Below are 10,094 nucleotides of genomic sequence, written 5' to 3'. Positions count from 1 at the left end.
AGGAAACATTTCTTTAGATCTGGGAAATTATGGCATCTGATTGGCACATTATGGTATTGCTAATATAATTTATGAAAAATATGTTGGTGGAAAAACAAAACAATAAAAATCTAACATTCTTGTGCTCAACTCATGTTGACATCAGGCCCGAAAGTTTTCTCAAAAGACCTGAACCTTTTAGGCTTTTCTTTGTAATAACACTATTACAGTGTTATGACTTATGGATTCAAATGTAGCTGACGTGTCAACTAAACATTCGTTCTATGAACTCTACTTCAGCACAGTTTAACAAGAATAGGTTTAAGATTAGTTATGCAGTTTACACCAAAGTACCGAACCTAGGTCATGTAACTTGAAAATAGTTATTAAAAAGAGTAACTTTGAGTGAGAATTAGTTATTAGTTGTGTTATGGTGTCAGAATGATGAAGGCAGTTGGAGAACAATTAGATACAAAATAGGATGTTGGCTGTACAGGATGATTTCTTCTGTTTTTCCTAAATGATGTACATATTTTAAGGCATTCTATTTTCTCAACTAGCTTGAAAAATAGTGCATATAGCTGAAGTAAATGGAAAAAAAATATCCTAGGTCTGGGATAGCCACAGATGTTTACAATGTCCGGCTTCATGCTGGTTGACATAATCCCTCTCTTCCATTCAGACCAGAGAAGAAAAAATATGAAAGATGATTGAAACTAGAAAATGGGCTGATAAATCTAACCAGGTCTGATTCTAGAGTATGGTTTCAGACTGCAGTCATGCTATAGTCACATGGATAAGCTGATAAAAAATTATTAGATAAAAAATGATAGAAAACATGGTTTATTTGTAATGCTATCCCTTTATAACATATAGTGTTGCTGTATCTAGCTCAGCCTGCATCTCTGATAAGATGAGGGAATCCTCCCCAAAAGCCTTATGAAATGGAAGAAACCTTTGAAGAGGAAATTTAAGGAGCCACAGATGGGTAATAGACATTGTAAGTCCAGTCAGGGATGCTGGAAGTCAGTAAGAGTTGGGGGTGTTGGGAGAAATGTAGTCAATATAATGGCATCATACTAGATGCTAAATGCATGACATCCTTTTTTCTAATTAATTTCAGGCCAGGCTCATTATAGGCTATTTAACAGTTATTTACACAATTTGTTTAACTTTTTGGTTGATAAAACAGATAAAAACAAGGTAAAACCTCTTTCCTGTCATAAATACCAGTGTGTACATGTAAATCCCAGTAAAAAAAAGAGGAGAAAGTCATTAGAAGTTGAAACATTTTACTTTTATTAAAAGTAATGATTTTCATTATGCCAGATTTTCAGATCAAGCTAAAGAAATAGTTTAATTCCTTTTGCACAAAATTCTTGCTCAGCACAAATAAACAGTTTATATAAACCAGTATGGATATTACTTATATAAAAATTAGGCTTTTGAATAACGTATCAATTACGAATCATTCATCTGATCATTTGATACTTCGGTGCTCGTTGTTTCCGTTTAATGAACTGAACAATTCAATTGTGGAAAACTAACTGACACCATTAATCGAATAACTGGGCGATTTTTATAAGGGATTTCTGATAAACATCAAGTGAAATATCTATTACAACCAGGCTAGAGTTGATCATTACAAAGTACCATATGGATGTAAAAGCAGGTATTTATAAAATCCATTTCTTTCAACTATTACATAATCAAACCTTGACTGTTTTATCAAGCACCATTAGATTAGTTTTCTTCTTTTACTTTTTGCAAAAGTAGCATCTTTAGCACATTTGAAGACATGTTGCAGATAACCAAAAGAGAAAAGGGAGAACTTTGGATTATTTATCAGTACAGTGGCAATGATTACTATCTTTGACACTTCAATTTATTAATTCAAGATATGAAATGTTGAGTTGAGTTGTTTAGCTCACGTAGCGATAATCCAGTTATAGTGTTAAGCAGATAAGAATAGGTGAGGGAGCTCAAACAGAGATTATTTGAGAAAGAATTTAGTGAAATCTATTGTAGAAATCAGGAACAGAAGAATACAATAACTCCAACAAAGTACAAGCAAAAGAGATCATGACAATCGAACCTAGAATACAAATGAGGAGGATGCTTATATAAGTGAAACAGTACATGTAAGACTAGCTGCTAGTTGGTCCTTATTTGCATATTTCAGTATACAGTAAACAACATTTATTTTAAATAGTGGATTTTGATAACTGTAGTCAGAATAGGAGAGTATAAGATAATATTAAACTTGTTTAAAAACTTGTATGAAGGCCTACTTTTTCTTCCATTTGATGGTCTGAGATATTAATTTCAATAATTTTAATCCTATTGCTGACATTGCAAAAGAATGTAAACAAATTACTTTAGTGAAAGATTATCTAAATATTTACCATACAAGCAAGAAATAAATAAAAAGAAAATAGCAACAAAAAAATAAATAAAATAATGAATAAAAATAAATTAAGATAGAAAATAAGTTAAATAAACAATAAAAAAGACAAAATAATACCAGCTAGAAAAAATTGCTTCACTGTCAGATCCTCAATTTTTGCATGGGGCTTCTGTTTAGTAAGATACAGGATAAAAAAATGTAGGTTCAGCTCTTCCACATGTTCGATCCGAGAACATTATTTGGAAAAAGATTTTTAATATTCCCTGATTGTCCATGTTGTGGTTTGGCACTGGCAACAGTTATGTCCTTTAACTTTTCCTGAAGCCAGTCCTGTCTTTCACCCACTTGTTTATGTTCCCGAACATTGTGCATGAGCTGTACCTCACTGATGGTTCTCTTTCTGTAGAAATAAAAAATACCACTGTTAACCCAAAGAAGAATTCCACCATCAATGAATTATTTATTAGAATTATTCAATGTGAATGATTTATTTTCACATTTTGAAAACTAAAAACAAAATGTACCTCAGTGGTTTAGCCTCTATGTGTAAACTGGTAAGGAAGAATATGAGAACCAATGCCTCCCAGAGCCTCAACATGTTGAATAACTGAAACACATGAAACAAAATAGTGGTTAGAAAACTTGCCTCCCAATACAACAACTTATATACTCAAATTCTGACCCACTGTCATGCCATTCTTACCAGATTTTCTGTCCTTATGTCCAGGACAAGTATGGCCGGTTTTGTTGTGATAGTGCTGTATCAGAAGAAGTCAAAGAAGTCAAACTTCTTGATCAGTCTTTCGTGCGAGGAAGGTTCTCTCCTTTATATACAGCGTAGCCCTCCCCTGGTCATCAATGAGCCATTTTCACTGTTGATGCTGATGTCACTTTTCCAATGCATCGATGGGGACAGGCATCTGCATGACACCACCTCCACCACCACTCACTACTAACTCATCTTTCAACACCTCTGCAAAGTGCCCTGTTCGTCACACTGTTTTTGAACTTGTTCCATTTTCACTCTTCATGCTGAATAATAAGACTTTCATTATTATGCTCATGTGTATCATATGAAGCACCCTGCGAAACAAATATTGGTCAGGAGATCTCTAATTAGATATGTCTCATGCAGAGGGACTGCAGTGAAAACATATACTCTTTGAAATGGCAATGACTGTCAGGCCTAATTTATTAGCAATGCAATTTATTTTATGGTTCACCTCATGCAAGCATCTAAAGGTTGTGAAGAGGTGCAACTGGGCCAGCCTGAGGGGAATGAAGCAAAGAGACTAGTTCAGTGCTGATTAATAGTTACTCTCAACCAGAGAATAAGAAGAAGTAGCGAGGGCAAGATGTTTGTGGAGTGAGGACACTGCACTTGCTCTTTCTACAAATCATCATGCAGAGTTCTACACTTTCCAACCTATCTGTCAAAGTCCCACTAGTTGATTACAATCTTGCATAAGCTGTGGGCCAGTCACAGCCATTTGTTCTTTATTGAATGAAGAACTAGTTATTCACATTTGAATTAAACCAACACATCATTGAAATTAGCATCCATCCTACCATTTTTGGTGCTTTAGGTAGCAAAAAACTTCTATTTTCTCTTCTAAAATAAATCAGCTGTATGAGGCACACTGGTTTGACTGCGTATTAACTTGCAGTATGAGCTGTCCCAGCTGTAGATATCAGTAAGAATGGTTGACTAGACATTTCACAAGAGACACTTGCTTTGCAAATATACAACTTATTCCTTTTAAATGTGTAACATTGCAGTTGTGTGTGATGTATGGGTTGTGGATAACCTTGTCACAGTGTCACAAGGTGCATTAGGTAACCACGAAAGACATTTTCTAAATGTGGAAAAGGAATGGCTATGCCATGACTGAAGGAATAGGTGCCACAGAAGGACCTATATCTTTCTGTCATTAAGGTTCCCTGCACAATATGCTTTGTATTTACATTGTCCTTTAGCAATTATGCAAATTATACTATTGGGGGTTTTTTTTGGGTGGGGGGTGTTTTTACATTTCAATTAATGATTTAGCAGCCAAATCATTAAACACTTTTGATAATTTAGCAGTTTACCATTTTATCTTATAGTCAAGTGTTTTTACTTATTTTGATGAGTCTGTCATGGTGTTTGACAAAATCTATGTTACCCCATCATTAGAATTCATCATTATCCCATATGTCAATATCCTAAGTTAGTGTCAACCTTCCTATCTAAGTAAATAAGATCCACAACATTTTGCGTGATCTTCCAAAGAAATCCATATAAGGGTGTAAGGTTAAGAGGCTGGTACACCTGGCTCAGGTCCTCCTCTGGGAGAAACAAAAGGATAGACTACTTGTAGGGCCATATAGTTGATGCTGACCTGTGTCTTTATCAGCTCTCTCCATCATGCAGCACTCAACACCACGTGTGGTTTCAACTAGGCTAGATTTTTTTGTACATGTGTAGTATACTCAACCGAGTTGCTCTCATTACCTCATGCGGTCACAATGTGAGCCATCTCAGTAATGGTATGCAGTTGGTGTGCAAGAAGACTTGACAGGGATTGATGGGAAGAATTGCACGCAAATCATTAACTTGGGTCACCCCCATGTCACAAAGAAAGTAATGCACATAAAAATGACTCATCTCTTTGAACTATATATAAGTGTATGAGCTGTAAATAGGCTGACTCTGTACATATTAGGGTTTTGAAAGCGCTTTCATTGATTTTCAGATGGTTATATTCATTACACTTCCTGTTAATTTAGTGTTTGCTATACTTGTTGTGTTCTGCTCTGTATGAGATAATAATAGCAGTTTAATACATTTTAATTCAATGTGTACAATGTTTTTTTTAGAATGTATACATACTTTTTATATGCAGCAAGCAACAGATTAATTTATCCAGCCTCTGTATTGTATGATTAAGGGTATGGAAGGACACCAGGGCCATATAATGCTTTCCCAGAAATCTATAAATGGAGTTACTTTTTTCATGAAATGAGGTCACCTCACTTGAAGATATCGTGTAACGAAATAGGGTATATTTAGATTGTTGACATCATCCCACCTTTGCCTGTGAAACCAAACAAACACATAGAATACATATCTAAATCATACCTTATGGATAACAGGTTGTTGCTTACGAAGGGGTACAGCAATAAATCATTCAGATGTGTGTGCATCCAAGTCTTCTTGGAGCTACTCAACCGTTTCTTTGCCAAACCAAATGTTTTTATTCCACCATGAAACAGGATTGCAGGGATATGACAGTCTTGACAGTGTCATTTTATGTGGATACGCACACTCACATCAATCTATCACATACTTTTGCAATGTCCAACTGACTACCCAGCACAGGTGGTGGTGGTGTCAAGTTAGTAGTTAGCATCTCTTCACTGTTGTACACATAGAGCATTGAGTCAACAGGCTACAAAGAAAGATCCCACCAGGACAGGGGCAACAGCAAGCTGGTCTTTTTTTTTTCCATTATCATCACTATCATTCTTATAGACAACATGTTAATTATCAATAAAATAATCTCTGATCAATTCCTTTACACACACTTTCCCCCCTTTTTTTTCTTTAAAGAAAAAAGAAAGTTGTATAAAGCCTTTGTGACTTTAAAGGAAGCGTGAAGTCTGATACATGTCCTCAAGTGATGTCACTTGGGTCAGTGTGATGACTCCAACAGAATTATAGAAGGGCAGTAGAATCAGAGGAATATTCATTTACATAGCTTTAAATTTTGAAGATTAGATTAGATTTCAACTCTTTCGTCAGTAATGTATATGTGCTAAAATTTTTACACCTTTCCCAAAAAATCTGCCTCGACTGGTATCAGTAAGTAGCTTTGGAAAGGTTTAGATTTGTACTAGAATTCAAACCTAAATCTTCAGGTTTGGTTTTTTGAGTGGAGCCCTCACAGCAAATTAACGTAAGTGATAAACAGAAGCATTCATATAGAAAATATACACACAAAGGCAAATACAGGAGATGGGTAGAGCAGCAGTCAGAGGGGCTGTTTCTGCTCTGTACATATTTTTTTTTAACACTTTTCTCTATCCAGGGGAAGTTAAGTGTGTACACATGCTCTTTTCCGTTTATGCTCTGCTGGACAAAGTTATACTTTCATACATAAAAGCTCCCCAGTAGACCAGATTGCTTCTACTATTGTACAGGAAACATCATTAGAGGACTGACATTGTTAACAGTGATAGTTGATTGGTAATTTTTAACGTTGGGGATCTGTACATACAATTTAACTTTAGTATAAATTTAACCAGTCTGAGAAGTCACTGTATCAGTTTGTTGTTTTGTGTTTCTTTCTAAAACTCATATTTTCCCACAGCTAGACATCATAATTTTAGGTTTCATCCACAAGAGGTCACTGTGATCCAACAGTTCAGTTAAGCAGACCAAAATCCACTGTAATTTCTGTTTAAACAATCTCTTTGTTATTAAAATACTGTTATTAAAATACTTTGTTGGATTGACATCTAGAATCAATATGTCTAGAACAACACTGAGTTTATACTCGGCACTTCAATAGGTGCAAACGTGATAAAGCAAAATTAAAACAGGGAAAAGGGTTAAGAGACTTCAGACTTTCACCATATCCTGGCCCAGGTGCACCATGTCATCTATAGCCACTAAATTTAATAACAGGCAGTCAAGGGAATTTGATCCACACCAGTTGTGGAAAGCTTTAATATAAATCACGACATTTATTGGAAGGTTTTATTTTTGGTTTGCAAGAAATACATAAAATGAGATAACAACTTTTCCACCGTCAGCTGTAATTATTTTATATAGCATGTCATCTTTTTTGTTGCTCCTGGACAGATATAACACAAATAGCTCTGGTCCACAGTAGTTGTGCCTTCAGTGGTCATGCATTTGTGAATTTGTATTTTGTTAATTTTGCCCTTTGTAATAGACATTTTCACCCACACTGAAAACACCACAACCAATCCAAAGTATTCTGCCATACAGGTAGAGATAAAAACATTTAAGACAAGACAAGTTTATTTGTACACCACCTTTAAACAGCCAACGGGGCAATTCAAAGTGCTTTACGGAAGACAGAAAGGCATTCAGAAAAGACATAAGAGAAAGACAAGACACAAGACTCAAATAAACAGGATTAAACAAAAAGTAAAATAAAATTATATAAAAAAGACTATAAAGACCACAGATACAAATAAGCTAGAGTAAAATGGACAAATGTAACACTGCTGCTTCTCCGAGTTTAATTTAGACTCTGAGGACAGTAAGCCAACCAGATGTGAGAGGTCTGGATTGTTCATAATGGAGCAGCAGATTAGAAATGTATTTTGGCCGTAAATCATTCAACCGTCGACCATTCTTTATGAATCATCCATCCATCCATCCATTGTAACTGCTTATCCTTTGCAGGGCTGCAGGGGGCTGGAGCCAATCCCAGCTGACATGTGCAAGAAGCAGAATACCCTGGAAAAGTCACCAGTTCATCACTGGGCTGAGACAGTGATACAAACAACTATTCACGCTCACATTCACACCTACGGGTAATTTAGAGTCAACACCTAACCTACAGTATTAATCTGCATGTCTTTGGACTTTGGGAGGAAGCCAGAGTACCTGGAGTAAACCTACACAGACACGGGAACAACCCAGTCACAGCTGGCCCCAACTGTAAACCAACTGTGGTATTAATAATCAGATCTTTGACATAGAACATCAGGAAGCCAGTGTAAAGATATGAGACTTGGAGTGATGTGATCCACTCTCTTGGACTTAGTACAGACTAGCAGCAGTGTTCTGAATCAGCTGCAGCTGTCTGATCCACTTTTCAGAGAGACCTTCAAAATCCTTACAGTAGTCTAGCCTAACATGGAATTTTTCTAAATCCTGCTGGGACATAAATCCTTTATTTCTTTACGTATCCTTTGTATCTTAATAGGCTGATATTGTCACTGTTTTCATGTGGATGTTAAAATGTAGGCCTATGAATAGACCATGATTTCTGGCACAGTGTGCAGTCTTTAATGTTAGTGATTGGCAGTGAGCACTGACTTTTAATTGTTCTTCAATTATTTCTGTTTTAGTTTGTTTAACTGGAGGGATTTTTGACACATTATTGAACACAGTTGCTCAGTTCTTGTATGGGACCATAATCACCTGGTGATATTGTTATATAAATTTGTGTCAAGTAAAAAATTTTGTGGTTTTACATGGTCTGTGCTGGTGGGAGCATGTAGATATTTCACAGAAGAGACCTAGGAATGGAGCCTTGGAAAACTCTATAACTATATGTTATATATTATTATTATTATATATTATTTTTATTATACATATTTTTAAAGGACACAATGTAGTCCCTGTCCTTGAAATTGGATTTAAAATAGTCTAGCACTATGCCAGAGTTCAGCTTGTCTAGTAATATTGTTGAATGCAGCACTGAGATTTCACTGAAACGTTTATTAAAACAATTGTTAAGGACCAAGAGGGTATTGAGCTGTTGAAAACAACCTTAACAATTATTTTACTTAAAAATGGGAAGTTTAATTAGGGCCGGTAATGGATCATTATTGAGTTTTCTGGTTTATTCTTTTTAGAATTGGCTTATGCTACCATGCTGCCATGTAGTTAAAAACACTTTTGAAAAAGCATCTATGGAGAATATCAAGGCAGCAGGAGGAGGATTTCACATGTTGCACAATTTCCTCCAAGGTTATATGGTAGATAGGATGCAAGGACAACTACGCAGCTTGTCTGATTTTCAGAAATGTGTCAGCAAAGAAAGAGGCAAATTATTGATTTAGTGCATGGATTAAAGTTCAGGGGCTATGGACCCAGGAGGGTTTGTCAACCTGTCAGTAGCAAATAAGGCTTGTGCATTATTATTGTTTTTGGCAATGATGTCAGAAAAGAGGGACTGCCTTGCATTTCTCATTTCAAAATTATAAAAGCTCCCTGTATAGATGTCATAATACAGCTGGACATTTGTTTTTCTACACCTGCTTTTTCAGCTTTTTGACTCTGTTTTATTGTTTTTTATGAGCATGCCATTTCTCCACAGTGTGTTTTTTCTTATCAGAGACTACTTTTACCCTAGTGGAGGCACTGGCATCAATAACATTCATAATTTTATAACTGAAATTATCTACAAAATCATTGACATAGGCCCAGGCAGGGATGGTTGTGGAAGAGAAAGCCTGAAGAAATAATTCACCAGTATTTTCAGTGACACACCGTTTTCTGATTAACTCTGATTGAACATGTGTGTGCACAGAGATATTCATCTCAAAGAAAACAGGAGTGATAAGGAAGAGCAACATCACCACAGCCAAGAAATGCTCCAGGGATTTTCACACAACGGCAACCATTGGTATGCAATTTAGGCGTGTGATATGATAGAGACTATGCACTCTATAAACATTTGTAGATTTACATTTACATATATTGTATTTAGTAATTAGCTTCTGAAGTGGAGGTGAAAAACTGCCAGATTTATTTTTTTAAAATAAACTACCAAACAGTTCCCTTATGGTCTGGTATGTGAAATAGACAGTAGGATAGGATAAACAGCAGTTTCAGTGGAGTGAGTCATGTGGGTTAAGCATATGTCTGCTTTGAGATGAAAGGAAAAATGTCACAGCAGCAAAAACAGTGCAAAAACAGAATGCAGAGAATACAGTATTATACTGGCATCCATTTTTAGAT

Source organism: Dicentrarchus labrax, unplaced genomic scaffold, assembly GCF_905237075.1.
Source record: "Dicentrarchus labrax unplaced genomic scaffold, dlabrax2021, whole genome shotgun sequence".
Classification (NCBI taxonomy): Eukaryota; Metazoa; Chordata; class Actinopteri; family Moronidae; genus Dicentrarchus; species Dicentrarchus labrax.
This window is presented reverse-complemented; position numbering follows the sequence as displayed.